The sequence below is a fragment of the Eschrichtius robustus genome, chromosome X (assembly GCF_028021215.1).
Source record: "Eschrichtius robustus isolate mEscRob2 chromosome X, mEscRob2.pri, whole genome shotgun sequence".
NCBI lineage: Eukaryota > Metazoa > Chordata > Mammalia > Artiodactyla > Eschrichtiidae > Eschrichtius > Eschrichtius robustus.
This window is the reverse complement of record NC_090845.1, coordinates 3,811,963-3,834,988: the sequence shown is the minus strand read 5'-3', so window position 1 is coordinate 3,834,988 and position 23,026 is coordinate 3,811,963.

Here is a 23,026-nt window from a genome sequence, read left to right as displayed (position 1 = left end):
AGTTGATTTACAGTGTTGTGTTAGTTTCAGGTGTACAGCAAAGTGATACAGTTATACATATATGTATATTCTTTTTTTTACACTTTCTTCTATTATAGGTTACTACAAGATATTGAGTATAGTTCCCTGTGCTATACAATAGGTCTTTATTAGTTATCTATTTTATATACAGTAGTGTGTATCTGTTAATTCCAAACTCCTAATTTATTCCTCTCCCCTTCCCCTTTGCTAACCATAAGTTTGTTTTCTATGTCTGTGAGTCTGTTTCTGTTTTGTAAATAAGCTCGTTTGCATCGTTTTTGTACATTCCACATATAAGCGATATCATATAATATTTGTCTTTCACTGTCTGACTTACTTCACTTAGTATGATAATTTCTTCTAAGTCATCCATGTTGCTGCAAATGACATTATTTCATTTTTTTATGGCTGAGTAGTATTCCATTGTGTATATATATGTACCACATCTTCTTTATCCATTCATCTGTCAGTGGACATTTAGGTTGTTTTCATGTCTTGGCTGTTGTAAATAGTGCTGCTGTGAACATTGGGGTGCGTGTATCTTTTCAAAGTCCTATTAGGTTTTGATGTTTTACTGGTAAAGCTGTTTTAAAATTAAGCCAATTCAGTATTCCCTGTTACTGGATCCCCTTCCATAAAGCAGAATTTGTAATTTGTGATAGACAACTAAATATTCATATTTATGGTGGAGGGTAAAAAAATCTCCAGATTTTCTCTCTACAGAAAAATACTCTTGAACATACGGACCTTTTCCATATACTTTAAAGGGGCTAACTGACAAATCCACACAAAGACATCTTTCATAAAAGCAGACAGAATTGGGTGTAAATTCTATGGTAACATTTTCTAATCTCCAACAAACTCATATGCAGTAGGGGACCACCATTACCCCTCCTAGTATCATAAAGAAGACTAAATAAAATCGCAAAATAAAATTACCTACAATTATTTAAACATTATTTTTTAAATTCTTCTTTACCTCATTCATGTTTTCATTGCAAGAATGTAATCCGTTACTCACATTCAATGGCCTGGTCTCTCTCTCTCTCAAACTGTACCGCAATTTCATTAAACTCTAGTGCTTAGTAATGAAGGATGAATATTTATTTTAGCTCTGTTATGTAAATTCCCTGCTATCTCCAACTCCAGATATCCAGGTGACGAGACATTAAGTAATTTTGAATCAGGTGAGGATATATAAATTATCAAACTACTTCCAGCAGGTAAATTCTGTCACATTTTTTTTTTCATGTAAAAAATAATTGTAATGGGAAAAAGTCAACCTGAAGAGGCTAGATACTCTATGAATCCAATTCTGTGACATCCTGGAAAAGGGAAAACTATGGAGACAGTAAAATGACCAGTGGTTAGTGGGGAGGGAGGGATGGATGAATGGATGGAGGAGAGGGAGTTTTCAGGCAGTTAAACTCCTCTGTATGACACCGTAATGATGGATACATTGTCCAAACCCATGGAAAGTACACCACCAAGAGTGAACCCTAATGTCGACTGTGGACTTTGGGTGATGACGACGTGTCCATGGAGGTTCATTGCTTGTAAAGAATGTACCGTCTGGAGGGGGAGTGGATAATAGGGGAGGCTGTGCGTGTGTGCGGGACAGGGGATACATGGGAGCTCTCTGTACCTTTTCCTCAAGCTTGCTGTGAACCTAGAACTACTCTAAAAATATCCAGTCTTTAAAAATAAAATCGTAGTAGCATAGAGATCTAGCATGTCAGGCCATCCGAGCAGGTGTCCATGTGTTCCCCCTATGAAAGAGTCAACTTTCAATGGGGTCAACCCAGCTTAAATACTGACAGGGGGAGAGAGAGAACTCAGGATGTAATATGTCTTGTCATATTACCATGTGTGTCTTGTGTGTTGTAAAGTCTCTGCCAGAACCGTTCATGGTTCATCTCTTCCAAAGTCGTTTATGTGTTTTGTTTCATTGGTGTCTGTGTGTGTGTTTCATCTAAATCATTTCATGTCTGTGATTCGTAGGTCCAGCCTCTATACCTTGTAGGTCAGTCCCTGTGGAGCCATTACGCAGGGGGTCTGTCCCCTCTTAGAAGGGAAGCCTAGTTACCAAAATGAACATACTGATCATGTGTTAAGTGTTTCCTATGCGCCTGCATAACTCTGAGCACTTCATGTGTCTTCTCTCACGGGATTGTACATTTGCAACTTTTGAAATTTGTTTTAATATTCACTAGGCATGTATTTTGAAGCTGTGTTAGTGGGTGCAAATATGAAAATATGGGATGACTTTAATTTCCTATTACATACCAGCTTGTGGTTATGGATTTAATGGTATATCTTTCCACTCTTTTGTTTTCAAACTTCCTCTGTCCTCATGTTTCAGTCAGTATCATACATAATGTATAACTTGTAATCAGCATAATATATTTGTTGTTGTTACTGTTGTGATTGTTTGTTGTTCTTTTTAATCCAAGTTGAGAAGCATGATATGTTATTTGGAGTTGTTACTTCATTTACATTTTATGAAAATGCTAATATTCTAATACAAATACATATATATATATATTTTTTTTTCTCCCCTATTTGGCCCATCTATTGCATGTTGTTTTATTTCCCCTTTCTTAACATATTTGAGATCGATTGACACTTTTTTATTATTTTATTTTTTCCTTTCAGCATTTTATAGATTTTAATGGTCTATAATGAATGCAAAGAAGGTAACACACAACTGAGACTTATAACACTCTAATATAAAATGTTACGATATTACTAATTCCCCAATGCAGCTAAAACCTTAGAAGCTACAAACATATTTACCCACATACCCTCTTTCTTTGGGTTACTACTTCCCTCCGTTTTTTGGTTTAAATAAAATTTGAAGTCCAAGGACAACCAGAGTTATTGTTTTGTGGTTGATATTTATTGACATATATGAATATATTAGCCCTTTGCTGGTTCTTTATATTCTGCTGCTTTTCTGTGTCCATTATAATTATTAAGAAGAATCCTTCTTTAGTATTCTGCTCATGAGAAATTCCATCAGCCTTTATATGATAGCTGCTTTGTGTCATGTTCATTTTTTGAGAGAGATGTTTACTGGTTCCAGAAAATATAACTTTCTTCACTTGAAAAATGTCATTCCATTGCATTCTTCTGTTCATGATGAATCCAGATGTCAGATTTAGGACCCAGCTATACATGCATGAGAAACTTCTGGTCATGTGTACCAGGAGAGTAACACAGAAATGTTTTTAGCAGCCTTGCAAAGTGGTACAAAACCCAGAAAGGCACACTGGAAAAAAAAAAATAGATATAAAGAGTATATTATACTCACATCATAGAATATTATAGAGCCTTGAACATAAGTCATCTTAACTGCTTGCCTGCTTGCAAACATGAATGCACATGAGTAAGCATGTGTATTGATTAAAAAATATTCCTAAGAGAAAATAGAGTATGATGCTCTTATAATAAATTCATAAATCTGTAAACAACAGGATACATCCACATTTACATATGTGTAGGTGTCCAAACACATATACACACATGCATACACACATGTATACACATACTTATACATATGTATCTATGCATACATGTGTGTATATACGCTTGTACATAACACAGTCCTAAAAGTTTAAACATTTTATCCTGTCAGAGATGAACATTTGTGTTCAGGGAGTTCTGACTCTAGACGTGCTTTGCTTTTAAAGATCTCAACTTGAAGAACTGCGGGTACCAAAAGATTTAAGAAGTAGATGCTAGAGAATGAACACAGATGAGTTCAGAGATTGAAATGAAGCAACTAGAGATTAATTGCCTACCAGGAAAGGGAAAATGTGAACTCTACCCTGAAACATCCAATAACCGAAATTCAAAGAGTGTTTTTTTAGGAAAGCTTTTCTAGTTTCTTTCTTTCTTTTTTTTTTCTATTTAGGAATCCTCTTTGAACAAAATGACTTTCATTGAAGTGATGGCTAAATGACATTGTCAATATCACTATAAAATTATACCATTACATTTGCTTTCAGAGGAGTTCCTGCAGTTTACCTACCACATAATCTCTGCTTCCTAAATTATATGCCTCTCCTCTCTTTCCTGAGATTCATCACAAAATGACCACACGTAAAGTACAATTTTCAGCCAGTCAGCATAGCTCATCATTTTTTGAGTTATGTTACATATTGTATATTCTGCTTCTTCCCAAATGAAGAGATCAGTAAACTGGAGTAGGGTTGGTTTTATAGCAGCTGCCAAGGTAAATTAGGAAAAATTGGTCATAGGTGTTATTTTATGTGAAAAACACAAATGTATATGTTCATCACATAACCTTAAGTATGGGGAATAAATTTCCTACCATTTATGAACTAAGAGGTAGAAATTTGTATCCTGATTTTACAGATGAAGAAACATGGACCTGATGTGATTAAATATTTGTTGAAGGAATACATAGGTAAGAAATGGGGAGACCAGATTTTGAAGTCAGATCTGCTCACTCTAACCAATTCACATGCTGCCTTGAAAGTAGAACTTTCCAACAGTTGGACCTGCTTAGAAGTGTAAGATTCTGCCTCAGGATGTAGTAATTCCTATATTCCAGATTCACTAGAAACAGAAAACAAAACAAAATAGAATAAACCAAAAAAAAAAAAAAAAATTTCCTATCATTCCTTCATTTTATAGCTGCAGAATTACATGGCTTATTAAGGGTGAAGCAGCTAGCTAATGTCAGGGCCAGACATGAAACTGAAATTGTTGGCCCTCAGATGCTAATTTTCCTTGAACTAGCTAGGTATTTACATTTTAAATGTTAGGTATGTGAATTAGTGTTTGCTATGAAAGAGTGTGTTTATAAATTCAGAAATTCCATCTATCAAACTTCTGGAATTTGTTTTTTGAATTTTGACAATTATAGACAATCTTAACATTTGTAATCCACATCAATATTATAATTTATATTACATTGACTGTATTTTTGTGTAATTATACTAAAACAACCTTCATAATTATATTCATGGAATACAAGATGGACAGGGTAAACTAGGGATCCTTTAATCATTAGAAAATGATGATATAATGTAGAGAATAATATTAGAATGCAGGTACTTAAAACAAACCCAAAAAACTAGGTTAAGTCTTAGGAAATCAACATAGCAAACTCATTTTCAAGGTGCAAATGGTCAAACAGTTGTACCATAATAAAAATACATATTTACTTGTCCACACACTTGTATTTCAAGATACAGGGTGAAGTGCTCCTGGGAGCCATTGATGTCTTATTAGCAAGAATTGCATACAATTAACTATAAAGTAAGCCAGGGTCTTCTGGAAACTACAGAGGATATGTTACCTTTAAATTCAAAAGAAGCAGCAATCCCTAGAATGCAGATCCGAGAAGATGTTCAGGCAGCCGAGCTTGAACCATGGGAAAGAGAAGGATGTTTATCGTGGGTCATCAGAAAATGTATTGCTTGTAACGGGTTCGTGATCAGATATAGGGTGCAAAAAACGTGCAATGTGAGTAAAACCTTCTGTACACCAGTAAGGATAGACCATCTTAACATAGTTGTTAATATTTTGAGAAATTACAAAGATACCTTATTGTATGTATATAATATATATATACACACACAGTGTATATCTATAATATGTATATAATATGTATATATGTATAATGTGTATATACATATATACACAGTGTATATACATATGTGTATATATATATACACTGAATATATAATATGTATAATCAGTGTACATACTGTATATACGTATATATAATCTGTTTACATATAAAATCTGTATAATCTCTGTATAAATATAATCTCTCTATAAAATCTTTATAGTATATACAGTGTATTTATAAGCATATGTGTGTGTGTGTATATATATATATGTGTGTATATATATATATATATTTACCTATATATAATATATAATCAGGTTGCGTTTATAGAGAAGTGTAATAAATCTCTTTCAGAAACATAATAATCCAAAATATTGGGCCACAGAAAGAATGAGTGGAGTTTCTGTGTCCAAAGCCAGACATAGAATTACTTGGACATCCCTCCCAGAGGCAAGTTATAGGACGATCTCACGTGGGCTTTTTAGGTTGTCACGTAATTATGACCCATAAAAGCTATCCAAGAAAGTCTTTGGGATTCACAGTGACGTTAAATTAATGGATGAGTAATTGATGTTGTTCTTATAACGAGATTCTTTTTTCTTTAATTGGTTTAAAAGAAATTCCATTCAGAGAATTCCTGTATCCAATAATTATACTGTCAGTTTTATTTTTAAAAAGTTAAGGCAAATGGACTATTTTATGATTTCCGCCAAATGTGCTGATGTGGCCATTTTAGAAGTGTTCAGCGCAGCTAAACTTCGTTGCCATTTATGACAGGAACTGCAGATGTAAAATTATGTTCTTGGAAACACATTTTTATTTACATATTGAGGCGTGAGGAAGATTAACTATGATCGGTCACCAAAAAGGTCATGTTAATATGTAGAATGAGTAGGGAAGATAGAAAAATGGTGTTATGTATTTTTCGTCTTTTGTTTGTTAACCTCATATTTTTTGTAAGTCGATGGTCATTCTCCAACTTATATCCTCCACAGTCTGCATAGGGTTTGTAGCTAAGTGGATTGAGGCCATAATAGACCAAGTACCGATTGCTGACATGTAAGCACCTGTTCTTATCTAATATTCTAAAGTATTTCTACTAGGTCTTCAGGATCATGGTGAAAAATGCCATTTCTTTAAACTCATTCTTGCAGCATAAACAAAGATCGTTTGCCAAGTACATGTGATCCCCCTTAAAGATGGTGGGTGTTCATAAGAAGGCCAACTCTTGGAAATAATAGTCGTACAGACTAGTTATTTCTGAATTAGCCTTGAACTGGGGGTCTCAGCACATTCACAGCTCAAAAAAGTTAATTTGATTGTTGGAATTGGATCAATGTTTGTTAATGCTGTCCTCAAAGAGAAGACAAAATTCTTTTATCCCTAGGCACTCAAATTTATGGTCTTAGGTAAAACAATGCAGAATAATTTCTTCCGTGTTGTGCCCTTAAAGGACTTGAGAAGGCATTGTGTCTTCATGGATGTTTTCTTTGCTCTTTCCACATCATGGTTGCTAAATAACAGTCACTTCCAGTCTCCATGCATCACCTTGAGATGATGGGGTAGGTACAGCACTCCTCTCCAGGATGGTTCCAGACTCCCGCAGACAGCCAGCTTTGGAGATCCCAGCTAGCCGTTGAGTGTGGTGGGAGTGGACAAACGACATCTGTTTTCATTTGGGGGCGTGATGGCTTATCTCCTGTGTCAAGTTGACTGGGCCAGGGGGTTGCCCAGGTGTTGGTTTAAACATTCTTTCTGGGTGTATTAGTGAGAGTGTTTCTGGAAGAGATTCACATTTGAGTCAAGCACATGATTACCCTGCTTAATGTGGCTGGGCATGACCCAATTCACAGAGGGCCTGAACAGAACAAAAAGAGCAAGGGTGGATCCATTCTCTCTGCCTGACTCTCTTTGAACTGGTTGTCAATCCGTTCCTGCCTTTGCACTTGAACTTGGACTGCAAATACACCATCAGGTCTCCTGGGTCTATAGCTTGCCAACCACAGATTTTGAGGCTTGTCAGCCTCCAAAATCATGAGTCAATTCCATAGAATATGTAGAGACAGAGACAGATGTAGACAGATAGATACATAGATACATAGACAGATACATACATACATAGATACATGGATAGATACACAGATACATAGATAGATACATACATACATAAATGAATAGATAGATAAATGGATAGATAGATACATAGATACATAGATACATAGATATATAGACAGATACATACATACATAAATGAATAGATAGATACATAGATAAGTGGATAGATACATAGATATATAGACAGATACATACATACATAGATAAATGGATAGATAGATACATAGATATATACATACATGCATACATAAATGAATAGATAGATAAATGGATACATAGATACATAGATAGATAGACAGACATAGATATACAGTTTTCTCCTACTGACTCTCTTTCTCTGTGGAGCGCTGACTCATCTGACTAATACAAGGGGGGACTTTAGGTTCGAGATTTCTTAAGCTAAAAAATGAAATATCACATATAATCATTTAATATTTTGGAAACCTTCAGGGTCAGTTGTGGTTGACACAAGGATTGTGAGGTCTGTTCTGATATTTTAGTGGTCAGGGCCTAGGTATGCTAGCCATTTTGAGGATACAGGAGAGTTCTGTTCCAAGAACTGTCCCTTTTCCCTCATGACTTTCAGATATCCTCCCAGACATACATGTAAGTGGAAAAAAAAAAAAAAAGATTTTGTATATATACAGATTATATAGAGAGAGTATATATACTGATTATACATATATATATACACTGTATATACATACATGTTATACATATACACATACTGTGTATATATATATATACAATGTGTGTATATGTTTATATACATTATATATAGTGTGTGTACAGATATATATACAGTGTGTATATATATATATACATATTTTACATATATATATACACACACACACACACATACAGTGTATATATATGGCTCTCTCTGAGTCCAGAAACTAACTAAACCCCATTTTACATATGAATACAAATAATGTTTCAGATTGTTCTCATCCACATTGAATTTTCAAGGAAGACATTTAACTGTGTAAATTCAGGGGAAATGATATATTGTTTTCTTTTAAGGGCTTTTCCTTGGAAAACCTTTCTTTCAAGACAAACTACGAGCAAATTCTACCCAGGTTGCAAGTATAAATTCTATTGGAAGTAACAGTTCTTTCTCTACCACTAAGACGCTAAGGGAACTAATGCTGAGTTTCCTGATAGCCATTCAAAACTAATTTGAATCCTGGTACCTATTCTGCATTTTAAATACAATCCTGCTTGGTAGATAAAGGTGAACGTTTGGGATTATGTGTCACCCATTTTATTTTCCCTTAGCATGGGGAGAAACAAGCAGGGAGATTGTTCCTTCACTGAAAATAATTTAGGAAAAGAGAGAAGCTTGATGATAACAAGATTATTTTTTTCTTCATTTTTGTTTTATTTCTGCTCTATCTGCTCTGCTACCTTCAAACACCAAATGTTTCCATTCTCTGTTGTTTCTATTAAGTTTTTCTATTTTGGAAATTCAAATACTCTATAATCGTTGACGATTATACAGTGTTCCCTCCCAGAGAAAAGGATAATAGTGCAACTCAGGATACTCAAACTTCCACAGTCCGTCCCTTGCTTAAAACTTCCCTGGCTTGAATCAGAATCGGAATCAGACGAGTTTTACAGACATGGCAGGGACTTGACCCCATAGATGAATATCCTATATTCACTCATGCAATTTCAGGAAGGCTACTATCTGGAGAAGTGGCCTTAAAGCAACCTATGAATCATGAATTGCTCCAAATGCATCTTTCAAAAAACAAACAAACAAAAAAGATAGAACATCCTTTTCAAACAGTTGTTCTGACCAGTGTCGGTGAGGGTCAGAACAGTTCCAGGCCCTTAGTCGCCGTATGTACCCATCTTGAATAAATTGCTAGAAAATGGCGCTGAAAGCAGAATTGCCTTAAAATAGTCACAGAGTCTTCCTGTGAAAGGTGAACAGGTGAAAAGCAAATGACAGACATACGGGAGGATGAGGGTATGCCTGGAAGGATGGAGGGAAATGAGACCAGTTTAGCAGCACGCAAAATAGCTTCCTGTCCTGTATATTTCCATGGCCCATCATCTTGTTAACGCAGTCAAAGGATGCAGAGGTGATTTCCACAAAACGTGCCCAAAGAACTACGGTTCTAGGCTCTAGAATACCTGGAGAACCTTTCTGCATGGGTCCTATTTCTAATAATTGGGCGAATGCACCTCTGAACTGCCTGGGAGATCTCTCCCATTTAACAGGATATGACCTGCGTTGTCACAGATCCCAAGCTGTCGAGCTGATCTGCTTTCCTCTGGACTTTGGGGAAGTTTCTGTGGGTGCCAGAGGACTTTAGAGAAGCCAAGAAAGAGCTCATCTGGTTAAAGGAAAGTCAGAACAGTGCTGTGGCCTGAACCACTCAGTACGGTTGGGAAGAAAAACGTCTGATGGCAGAGCAAAGAAGTAGAAGGTGTGTGGTCCTGTGGACAGAAAATCTCATCCACCCTATGGTATTATTTATTATTGTCTATTAACATCACGTCTGCGTTATTTCAGTTTTTAAAATTCTGATAAAAAACAATGCCGGTGTAAGAGGAAAATACATTTAAAGTACTTGGAAATCAGAAGATGATTGTCAGGCACGTGAATTTTCACAACAGAAAGAGTAAATTAAATCCCCTGTTTCTTGTACTTTGGATTAACAAGTTTTCCAGGTTGGGAGTCATCAGTAAAACATCGCCTGCAATATTGCCAAGCCGACATACTGCTGTTTTCTTCCTTATTTAGTGATTAAGGGAAGAGTAATATTCATAAAATGTAGACGATTTAGAAGCAAACCCACTCACTCATCCAATACCAATTAGGTACTGACTTGCTACTCGGTGCTGGGCAGTGTTCGAAGCCCTGTGGATTTAGTGGGAAATAAAACCAGCGTGGAGCGTATGTTAGCTTTATTGATTCGGAGCCAGCTGGGAGACGTAGACGTCAAAGGAAAAGTCAGGAGTTCGGTCTTAAGCATATCATTTCACTGATTTGCGAAAAATTGAATCTACCCTCTTGGCCGTGCAAGTCCTGCATTGAGGACAAGAGCATAATTGCGGACAGTGAGAATATTGACAGCATGAAAAAAGCACGCCCCTCTTTCATGTTGGAATCCCATTGGGAACGCCTTCCGCATTTTTAAAATTAAATATCATCCAATGTTCACTCTTGCCGTCCACTTGGAGACCTTTTTATTTTCGCATATGGATCTATCTATCTATCTATCTACTACCTACCTACCTACCTATCTACCTACCTACCTATCCATCCATCATATCTGTCTATCTATCCATCCATCATATCTATCTATCTACACAAATATATATGTATATATAGACACAAATATATATGTTTTAATTGTGACATCATACACATAATATCAATTTTACCATGTTAACCATTTGAAAGAGTACAAGGCAGTGGCATTTAGTGCATTCACCATATTGTGCAGACATCACCTCTGTCTAGTCCTAGAACTTCTTCATTACCCCCAAATGAGACCCTGTACCTATTAGCACTAGACCCCCTACCCTCCTTCCCCCACCCCTGGAGCCACTACTCAGCTTTCAGCCTCTAAGAATTTACCTGTTCTGGACATCTTCTATAAGTGGAATCATACACTCTGTGACTTCTTTTGCATCTAGCATCGTGTTTTCAAGGTCCATCTATGTTTTAGCATGTAGCAGAACTTTGTTCTTTTATGTGGCAATATAATTTTGACACAAACATATAGATACAGCAGAAGGATTAACACTTGGGGTATCCAACCATTCTCAAAGGAACCCGAGTCCTGGGAAACCCAAAGCTGGGTGTCTGCATCCCCTTGTCAAACCTTCCAAAGAAATTCCAGCCGACCTCCCCTGTTACTCATCTCCGTGTCCCGTTTGCTTTCTGCATGGTGATCTTGTTTCAGATTTATTAAAGGGCTGAGAAGATTAAGTCTCAGTTAATGGAACTGTTCTCTTTGGTTCACCCCAGCTTCCTAGAGATTTTCCTCTTATTGAATAACTTAGTACTGTCAAGTGTAGCTGGCTCACCAGATATTACTTTAAGCAGAAAATACAGAGCCCCCATCTCTGGTGGAATCAGCATTTTAATTAGCAAGCCCTCCATGGAGAACTGACAATGCATTTTCCTCACTTAGGGGGACAGTGGATGAATAACCCTCCTAGAAACATCCCCAAGCCAGAAGGGCATACTCGGAGTGTTTAGGAAATATCTTGAGGCTCCTTTTTAATTAGCCTCTGAAACCCCACAAGCAAGGTCATAGTAGTTGCATTTCACTTACTTTGTAAGGAGGATGGGTCTGTTTAAAATGCAGAAACAGTGCGTGTCTCAGGACAGGACGGCAGCTTAACAGAAGCTCCTCAATGTGTATTTTCAAATAGATAACATCACTCATCTTGTTTTCTCCTATCAGACACAACCCCTCTCTGTGGTCCAGCTGCATAATATTTTTACTCTTTCTCTGAATGCTGGACTAATCATTCCAATCAGTACAGTACAAGTCATTGCTACAGTGAGAACTGGCAGGGCAGGGTGGTGGGGCAACATTCAATTTTAAAACTTGATGCTCGGACATAATGTCCTTGATTTTTGGCAATTGCTTGAAAATATAAATACGCTTATAAATAAATATCCAGGGAATATTGGCATCTTGTTTTTTTCTCTTTAAACGCAATGGCAGCCACGTATATTTAATTGAAAGCGTAACAGTTTAAAGATGTAAAATTATGTTTTAGAGATTATTTTATTTAACTATGTTTTAAAGATGAGAAAACTGATCCCCACCGATATCTAGAAATGTGTCCAAGGTCTTATGGCCAGAAGTCTTTCATTGCCATGTAGAACTCAAAACACTGACTTTCAGTTCAGAACTTTTATCACTAATATTTGGAAAAAAACAGAAAAAAAAAGAGGGGGGAGGTGGGGTAATCAGGTGTGAATTTTTTTGTAGGAGGGTAAGGGATGCAAGAAAATGATTGGGAAGTTCTAGTTGCAAATCTGTGCTTTACAGTCCAGAATTAATGTTCACAGCCATCCCCAGTGCTTCTATGATCTTTGTGTTTCTCAGTCACAATCTGGAGGTGAACATAACGTGGAAACATTTACACTCTGAGTTACAGAAAGAAGAGAAACCGAGTCCCCCGAACACTGAGTTCCCTTACCGAGTTTATGATTAACCTCTGTATCCAGTACTCTATTCCCTTTCTTGACCTACCCTTGTTCCACTCGGGATTGACAACTATCGAAGAACACGGGCGATTGAAACCAAGCAGGACCCTGCGGGGAACCTCCCTGGTACAAAAACCCCCTCCATGTTCCCTGTTTTCTTGTTTATAGAAAACAAAAAGGCTTTCGTGTCCTAGGCCTTCCCCGCGTTCAAAGAGCAGACTCAAGCAGTTAATGATTAGAATTACAGAGTCACAGCTCTCCTAGTTCCTCCTCAAGGGTTAGAGATAATAATCTGATGCATATCTCTGAGTTGTTCTGCAGAAACTAAGACTCCTACCCCAGTGGAAGATGGTGACCACGTGCTGACCACGAGCATGTAGACCCCAGGCTGGTTGGAACCAGAAGGTTGATGATTAAAATTCCCCAAACATCACCCTGTTACCTCACCACCAACTAGTCGAAAGAAAGTCATGGCCCCTGAAACCCTCACCCCAAATGTTGTCTTTCAAAGCCCTTCCCTGAAAGCCTCAAGGCGTTAGGGTCTTTTGAGCCTTATTTGACACCCTGCAAATAAACCCTTACTTTGCTGTAAACCCCGGCCGTCAGAGTTTGGCTTTCTGCACCGTGGGCACACAAGCCCTTGCTTGGTAACACAATCAATTGTTATTTTCTCTTTTAAGTGAATTTTTACTGTGAAATATAGCATAGGCTCCAAAAGTGCATGAAACGCAAATGTAGACCTCAACGGTATGTTACAGAGTGGACGCCTAAGTAAAGAAATAAGACCTTAACAGCACCCCTGGCATCCATCTGGACCGCTTCACAAACATCAACTCTTCCATTCCCTCCAAAAATAACAGTATCCTGAGTGTTATGGCCACTGCTAGCCGCGGCGGTGGACCTTTGGGTCATATCCAGGTTGAAGATATGAAAAATAAGAAACGTGCAATGGATATAGTGTAGAAATCATTCCTGCATTTCAATTGGGTCTACACCCACGGATGGAGTCTCTGGTACATAGATAGATGAGATAATGCAAGATTGTTTTTCGAAGTTGGGTACCAGTTGACTTTTCACCATCAGTCTTTGCAAGTTTCTTTTTCCCCCATGTCATCGACAGCACTCGGTATTGTCAAACTGTTTTTCTTCAGCCGGAGGGTATTTTGATGTACATCATGGGTGTTACAACATGTATTTTCCTGGGCACAGTGAACCGGCTACCATTTTGTATGTGTATTGGTTATTCGAATACGGTGTTCTTGTTTGTGAGGCTCTTGATGAGGTCTTTGACATTTTTCCTACTTCTGTGTCTTTTTCCTTCTTGGTTCCGAGGTGGTATTTATAAGCTCTTGGTGGTTGCATGTGTTGCAACGTCCTTGCCTGATGCCATGGCTGTGCCTCCTGCCCTTTGTGGTTACACTGGATGAGGAGCAGTTAGGAAACATAACGTCCTTGATTTACCAACATTTTTCTAATATTTAGGACTTGTGTGTCTTGCTTTAAAATCTCACTTTACGGTGAGCTCCTAAAAATATTCCATAATATTATTTTGTAGATCAGCGCTGCCCACTTCCACGTTCTGAGACGATGGAAATGTTCTGATTGGTGCCATCCAGCGCTGGCTGTGAGCACATAGATGGGGCTAGTCTCACTGAGAAACTGAATTGAAACTTTAATCTGGTTCGTTACATTTGAATTGGCGTCTGTGGCTGCTGGGTGTCTTACTGAATAGTGAAGTTCTAGATGCTTTATGGTTTTACATTTCTCATTCACAGCGTTTCCATTGTTGAGCAATCATTTATTCGTATAAAATGCGTCTATTTCTGACCTCCGCATTCCGTTCCCTTGGTTTATTTTCTGATCTTTGCATACTGTTTTAATGCCAATTTAATATCTCTTTATGTCCAATAAGACAGCGAACACTCTTGCAGGGAGCTCCTAAGACCCTTGGAATTTCCTGAGGGATAAGAGTTTCCTTGTAATTCATGGCAGGCCCCTTCCAAGGACACCTGTGTTTATGCTAATGAGTTTATGCTAACGAGTGATGGCTAGAGGGGCCCAGGATGGCTTCAGGATGAGGGCTGGTTGCCATAAAGGCCACCAGAAGATGTGAGGGTTGGAACTTTGAGCTTCGCCTTCTGACTTCCACGGAGGAGAGGCCTGAGATTGACCTTGATGACCAACGACTAACGATGTGATCAGTTATACCTACGTAATGCAACCTCCATAAAATCCCGTAAATAATAGGACTTGGAGAGCTTGAAGTGGGTGAACCCAAGGAAATGCTGGGAGGGTGATGTGCCTGAGTAGGGGTTGTGGATACCCTCAAATTTATATCTAGTTGATCCAAAGTACAGGTGGCCCCAGAGACTTACACCTGGTATCTGAAATGGGGGCATTGCTGTGAGACTGAGCCCACCGCCTGCGGGGTCTGTGTTACAGCTGGGGGTTACCTTTGGATTTAGAGAATTTGTTTTGGTATAGAAAACACCACCGTACTCCCCGAGTTCTCCTCTTCAAGACAAAGTCTTGCTAGTCTTTGTTAATTGCAGTTAAATATAAATTGTAGATTTAGTTGACTAGATTCCCTAATAACCTGTTGGATGTTTGGCCATGGGGATAGATCGGTTGGTGGGAAATTCAAACCTGTACAATATTGATTCTTTTAACCAATAAGAAGTTTAGGAACCTTCATTCATTTAGGCCTTTCTTATTTTCTCTTATGATTGTTTCAATTTGCTTTTGTGAGGACTTCTTCCAATGTATTCTGTTTACATTTGTTATAGGTAATTATTACAGTCATGCTATGGTAAATGGTATTTTCTTTCGATTTTTTTCTCTTTTATTTCTCTTACGTAAAAATTCAGTAAATTGTGCGTGTGTTGACTTTGAGCCTAATACTGCTGTTAAACTCACGTATTAATTATATTACTATATCCCTAGCTGCTTTTGGAGTTCTAGTTTATGTCACATATTTTTTCCTTGCCTAATCACCCAGGAAATAATCTCTAGAACAGTGCTGAATAGAATACTTTTTTGCATGCCTATCTTGTTCCTTATTCAAAGAGAAAGTTTCCAATATTTCCCAAATAATTAGGAGCTGTGTTATAGGTATTTTAAAAATCTGTACTACTTATCAATTCTGCTTATTTATCAGGGATTGATACAGAATTTTAAATTATGATTTTTTACCTCTATTAAACTGAAGTGGTGAATTATTTTGATTGATAATGAATGATAACCTAAATTAGAATTCCATATTATGATATATTTTCTAGAAAATGTTTTGCATAGAGTTTTATCAGTTACGGTATTGGAAAACTGTGGCCTGTAATTTTCCTTTTTAATGCTGTCCTTTGATGGGTTTGGTATCAAAATTAAGCTGGATAATGAAAAAGTATTAGGAAATCTACTCTTTTGCTGTTACCTGGCAGCATGTGCTCAAACAGGTTATTCTACCCTGATATTTCATTATGAAAAATTTAAAACATGCAGCAAATTGAAATATTTCTAGAGTAGATACCTATATACTCCACCTGGTTTAAACCACTAACATTTTTACTTTGTTTTTTCAAATCACATGTCTGTCTTTGTATCTATCTGTCATTTGTCTATCTATATACTAACATCTATCTATGTATCTATCTATGAATCTTTGTATCTATCATCTGTGTATCCATCCATATGCCTATCTTCTATCTAGCTATATCTGTATCTATTTATCTATATATCATCTATCTACCTGTGTATCCATGTATTTATCTATCATCTGTCAGTGTATCTATTTCATATCTAACTATATTCATCTCTCTAAGCAATCTTGAGCTGTACACACAATATATAATGTATTTAATGCATACATAATTTATAGTATATAATATTTAAAGTATAATTCATAGCATATGGCATACAGCATAATATATAAATTTATTCCAGGCTCTCTGGGGACCACCTACTCATTTTCTTTATGATGACTTTTGATGATCAGATTTTTTTTTTAAGTTTGATGAAGTCTAAATTGTTCACCTTTTTCTTATATGGTTATTGTTTTCTGTGACCTGTGACATGTGTTTTTTCCCAATGCATGGAGGTAATCTCCTTTATTTTATCTTTTATGTTCAGGTCTATAATACACCTCAAATTAATTTTTAAAAACTTTTGTTTGCAGTGTGAGGCAGGGGTTAAGTAAGGTTCACTAATTCCATAAAGATAACTAGTTACTCCAGCATCATTCGTGCAGCAAAACCCACCCTGCCTTCAGTGGATTGCTTTGGTGCCTTAGACAAAAGCCAAATGGGTATAGAATTCTATTTCTGAGTTCTGTAATCTGTTCTATATTGATCTAGTGACTGGTTGGTCTTTGATGCTGTTACCACATTGCTTGATAACTGCTGATCTGTAGTAGTTCTGGAGGTCATTGGGTGTAAGTTCTGCATTTGTTTTTTCCTTCAAGTGTCTTTGGATATTCTAGGTCCTCTGACTTTACAAATAAAATTTAAAATCAGCTTGCTGGCTTCTGCCCATAAACTGCTGATTTTTTATTGGGATTACATTGAATCTTTAGGTTATTAAGAGAAACTGTCACACTGACCCTCTGCATAGTCTCGTTGGCCAAGACAAGACATGTGACCATGTCAGGCGTTAATGGGATGAGAAAGTATACACCTCAGCAGCAGGTTTTTTTTTTTTTTAACATTAATATTTTTTTAATGTTTAATTTTTAAATTACTTCAAAAAAATTTTAAATTTAAGTATAGTTGATTTACAATATTGTGTTAATTTCTGCTGTACAGCAAAGTGATTCCATAACACATATATATGTATACATGTACATTCTTTTTCCATTATGGTTTATCATAGGATGTTGAATATAGCTCCCTGTGCTATACAGTAGGACCTTGTTGTTTATCCATTCTATATACAATAGTTTGCATCTACCAACCCCAAACTCCCACTCCATCCCTGTCCTCCCCGACTCCTTGGCAACCACAAGTCTAATCTCTCTGTCCAGCAGCAGGTTTTATTTTGAGGTTCCATGAAGGTTAATTATATGTGTCAACTTGCAGGGTGTCTTGGGTTGAGATTGACATCTATACTGATGGACTTTAAGAAAAGCAGATTGCCCTACATAATGTGGGTGGGCCCTGTGTATTCAGCTGAAGGCCTGCATGGAACAAAAAGATGGATCTCCCCAAGCAGGAGGGAATTGTCCAGCAGATGGCCTTTGGACGTCATCTGCACCATTGGCCTTTGGGTGTCAAGCCCACTGGACCACCCTACAGATTTTGCCATCCTACATCATCAGATGAGCCAATGGCTCATAATAAATCTATCTATCTATCTACCTATCTAGCTATCTAGCTATCTACATACACACGTATTATTGGTTCTGTTTCTCTGGAAAACTAACTAGTACAGGTGGGAAGGCATGACTGTTTGCTTATCGGTAATTTAAGTGGCCACAATTACTATATGTACCACTATCATATCAATCACTTCGATATATGGTCAGTATGATAAACCCTTAACAATCTTCCTTTTTAAGAAAATATGGAAAAGAATGTTTATAGGGCTTCCCTGGTGGCGCAGTGGTTGAGAATCTGCCTGCCAATGCAGGGCACACGGGTTCGAGCCCTGGTCTGGGAAGATCCCACGTGCCGCGGAGCAACTGGGCCCGTGAGCCACAATTACTGAGCCTGCGCGTCTGGAGCCTGTGCTCCGCAACAAGAGAGGCCGCGATAGTGAGAGGCCCGCGCACCGCGATGAAGAGTGGCCCCCGCTTGCCACAACTAGAGAAAGCCCTCGCACAGAAACGAAGACCCAACACAGCCATAAATAAATAAACAAATAAATAAGTTAAAAAAAAAAAAAAGAATGTTTATAATGTGATATCTAAATTCAACTTTATGTCTTCTCAATCTTCTTATATAATTCTCTTTCATTCGCCTACATGAACTTTCCCAATTTGGTCACACATTTATGGTCTTTGAGCAATTTCCTATTGCCATTCACAGGACCCATGTTATGCCTGAATTCTGCCACTGTTTTATCAGTTAGCAAACTTGACCTACACAAAGGTCTGGCACTGCTGTTACGACATGTGTCAACATCCTCTGTGCCCCCAGGATGTGAATTAATGATCCTGAAACTCATACCCTCATGGATTATTTCCTATCATCACTCAAAGGAATCTTCTGAGTGTATGTGTCATCCCAGAGGGAAAAAAATTTTTTTTTTTTTTGCTTTAGTACAGGCATGAATTATTAAACACGCCAACAGCAGGATATATTTAAAATTCTTTCTACTGGTTTTGAAAATTTTCATCAATTATGGAATAAGCCATATTGAGCAGGTAAAGTATTTAAAATATCTTATTGCTTCAGTTGAATAATATTGATCCAGTGTCAAGATCTTAAGCATTGCGTTGCTGTGGAGCTGTTAAGTTTAACATAATATTCAGTATAAGTCAAGGCTATTTTTCATGTAGGTATGAAAAACTAAACTCAACCTAGTGAAGAAAAAAATTTTTTAAATGGGAGAAACTTAGCTGGTTATCCATTAAAATGGGCAAGAATCTTTCAAGGTGCCACTCTGCTTTCATTTGTATCATCCTCATGAATCATCGAGTACTTTCCTGGGGAGTGGAGACAAATTGTTCAGAAGGAGCTCACAGAGAAGCAGATCCAGTGGGTGTAGATTTTCTTTCTCCATTTTCTCAGAAAAATGCTTAGGATTCGCTCTTGGATTAATTTGGACCACTTTTACTTCTAAACTTGTTAGTGATGGGATGGAATGGGGTGGTGCTTCCATGGGATATGGACAGCCCCAAGATCTCTTAAGTAGGATCAGCCCTACAAAAAAGGTCAGATACTGAGACTGAACCCCCATGTTCACAGCAGCACTATTCACAATAGCCAAGACAGGGAAGCAGCCTAAATGTCCATCGACAGATGAATGGATAAAGAAGATGTGGTACATATATACAATGGAATACTACTCAGCCATAAAAAGAAACGAAATAATGCCATTTGCAGCAACATGAATGGACCATACTAAGTAAAGTAAGTCAGACAGAGAAAGACAAATACCATATGATATCTCTTTTATGTGGAATCTAAAAAATAGTACAAATGAATCTATGTACAAAACAGAAATAGACTCACTGACATAGAAAACAATCTTATGGTTACCAAAGGGGGGGAAGGAGGGGGGAGGGATAAATTAGGAGTTTGGGATTAACATAAAGACACTACTATATATAAAATAGATATCCAACAAGGACGTATTGTACAGGGAACTATACTCAACATCTTATAATAACCTATAATGGAAAAGAATCTGAAAAGAGAATACATATACATATATATATATATATATATATATATATATACCTATATATACATGGAAGATATGTAATCACTTCGCTGTACACCAGAAAGTAACACAACATTGCAAAGCAACCATACTTCAATTAAAAATAAAAAAGATGGAGCATGTATCAAAAGGAAACTCAAGTAGTTTTGCTGGAAGTCGAGATGTTGAATAAACGAAGGCAGTAGCCATCTAATTGTAAGTGACAAAATCCATGTGATGACTACCAAATATTTTTGAAGTATTCATACATGTAAAATTATATATGACATATAGAACATGCATAAAAACTAGTGAAAATTAACCATGTTATATCTAAAATCAAAATGGAGCCTCAGACTCGAATCAGTATTTGTGGGGCACCTCCAGAAACATCCCTTTGTTGCCTATTAAGGTGATGCATTTTTGCTGATTGTCTCTTTGCTCTTGGGTATATGTATATCCCCTTAAACACTATATTCTTAGGTTTGCTATGGGTTTGTATTTTGTATACATTCACCTTAGCTGTGTAGAAACTTGTGCTAACTGCATTTCTTACTCAACATTGTGCTTACAAATGCAGTTTCATGTAATAGCAATTAAGTGAACTTCACCAACATATAACATTCCAAAATAGGAAGCTTTTTCTGTTCTCTTGTGTTTGAACATCTTCCTTGTTCTGTTTTCCTAAAAAATTATTTTTTAAATGAGTGCTGATTTGAGGATTATTTTCCAGACCTCCTACTGAATTTTTTAAGAATCTGGTCCTGGGTATTATGCTTCGGAGTGGAAGTGCTGGGTCCAAGAAAATACACTTTACAATCAGTATATCCTGAAAGTGTTTTGACACCACTATTCTATGTCTTCACAAACACCTGCTTACATGGGGCAGTTTGATTTCTTTCCAGTCTGTTGGTGGAAACATATGTCTTTATTGTAGTTTTTATTTTCTATTCCTCATGTTGAAGATAGTAAATTTTTCATATATTGTTTGGCCATTTTTTTTTTTTTCTACAAAATGTCTGAACTGATTCTAAAACACCCCCAACTTTCTAGAATTTCCATGAACATTTCCAGATACTTCAACAGTAAGTTTTAAACCTCACAGATGTTGCTAACAATGATATTTTGGGGTACAGAAATATGTCATTATTATTTTTTCTTAAAAGTTTTACCGATTAGTGTATTCACCCTGCCACCTCCTCCGAAATACACACACCATCACTCTCTCCACCACCACCAGTAACAAATATTAAAAGCACGTTTTGTACACAAGTATTGGCCAAATTTTCCCCAAGACACAATCCATTCTCAGATTATAAGATCACTTGTTGCATTAAAACAAAGTAGAATGTGACACAAAGTACAATTAAATCGCATTTCCTTGTATTGTAAACATTTAAAACGAACGTGCTGGGAGACATTTGCTTGCAGGAAACAACTAAGCCATTGTCCGGGCATAATTAAGAGACACGTTAGGGAGTTTATCGATATGGGATTGGACAGATCCATTTGAGGTGATAGATTGCTTTTCATTATATTGTTGTATCCCGTTTAGCAGAACAAGGAGAGATTACACGGAAGCGTGTCCATCTTGTGAAATTCCCCTCCTACAGCAGGGAAAAGGGTGGTTTATCCTGTATCAGGTCCTTTCTCTGTGTGATAAAATTTATTCCACAAGATTGAATTTGTCTGGTCTTGACACGGCAAGGCAGAATGCTTATCTTTTCTGTGTCCAGATTCTCACCATTAGAACACGATCATCTCATAAGGCGATTTTAAGGAATAGAGGAAATTATATCAAGTATCTTGTTTTCTCTTTTTAGAATTGCATTTTTAAGTCCACTTATAATGTGTCCTCTATCCATTTCCTTCAAGCTTCTTATTGTTTTATTTTGTGGCAGCCCTGCACGGCTTGCGGGATCTTCGTTCCCCAACCAGGGATTGAACCCAAGCCACGGCAGTGACAGCGCCAAGTCCTAATCCCTGGACCGCCAGGGAGCTCCCTTCCAGCTTCTGAAATGATCAGTTTTTCTTCTCCTCTCGAACTCTCCTTTTAAGCGTTTCTCACAAAACGAGTCCACTTGGTGTAACGCATTGGTCTCAAGCACCGTTTCCCCATCTCAGCACTATTGACATTGGGGACTAGATAACCCTGATGTGGGGCTGTCCTGGGCATTGTAGGGTCTGGGCATTGCAGCATCCCTGGTCCTCTCCCATGATAGCACTCCCAACCGAGTTGTGAGGACCTGGAGTCTCTCTCTACTTTGACAAATCTCCCTACGGGCAAAATCACCCCCAACTGGGTTCCATTTGTCAAGACTCCACCAAAGAGTTGGAAGTAGATATAATCACTTCCTGCTAGTTTCACCTTCAAACTCTATCTCTCCAGCTCCAAGACCGCCACCATCATCTAGGTGATGGATCGGCAAACTACAGCTCACAAACCATATCCAGACAGCTGCGTGTATCTGTAAATCGTTCTCTAGGCACACGGCCATGACCCTCCGTGTCTGTATTGTCTACATGTCTCCGGTAGCTTCCACACGACAGCTCCAGAGTTGAGAATTGTTGATAGAAACCATATGGCCCGTAAAACCTAGAATAGTTACTTTTTATTTGGCTTTCTGGAAAAGAAAATATTGCAGATTTCTGGTCTGTGTCATCTCCAGGGGTCTGCTACTTTCACGCCGGATGTGCTTTGTTCGTTTGGTGTTTTCAGAGTTCCTCCTGATTTTTCTTTTATAAAA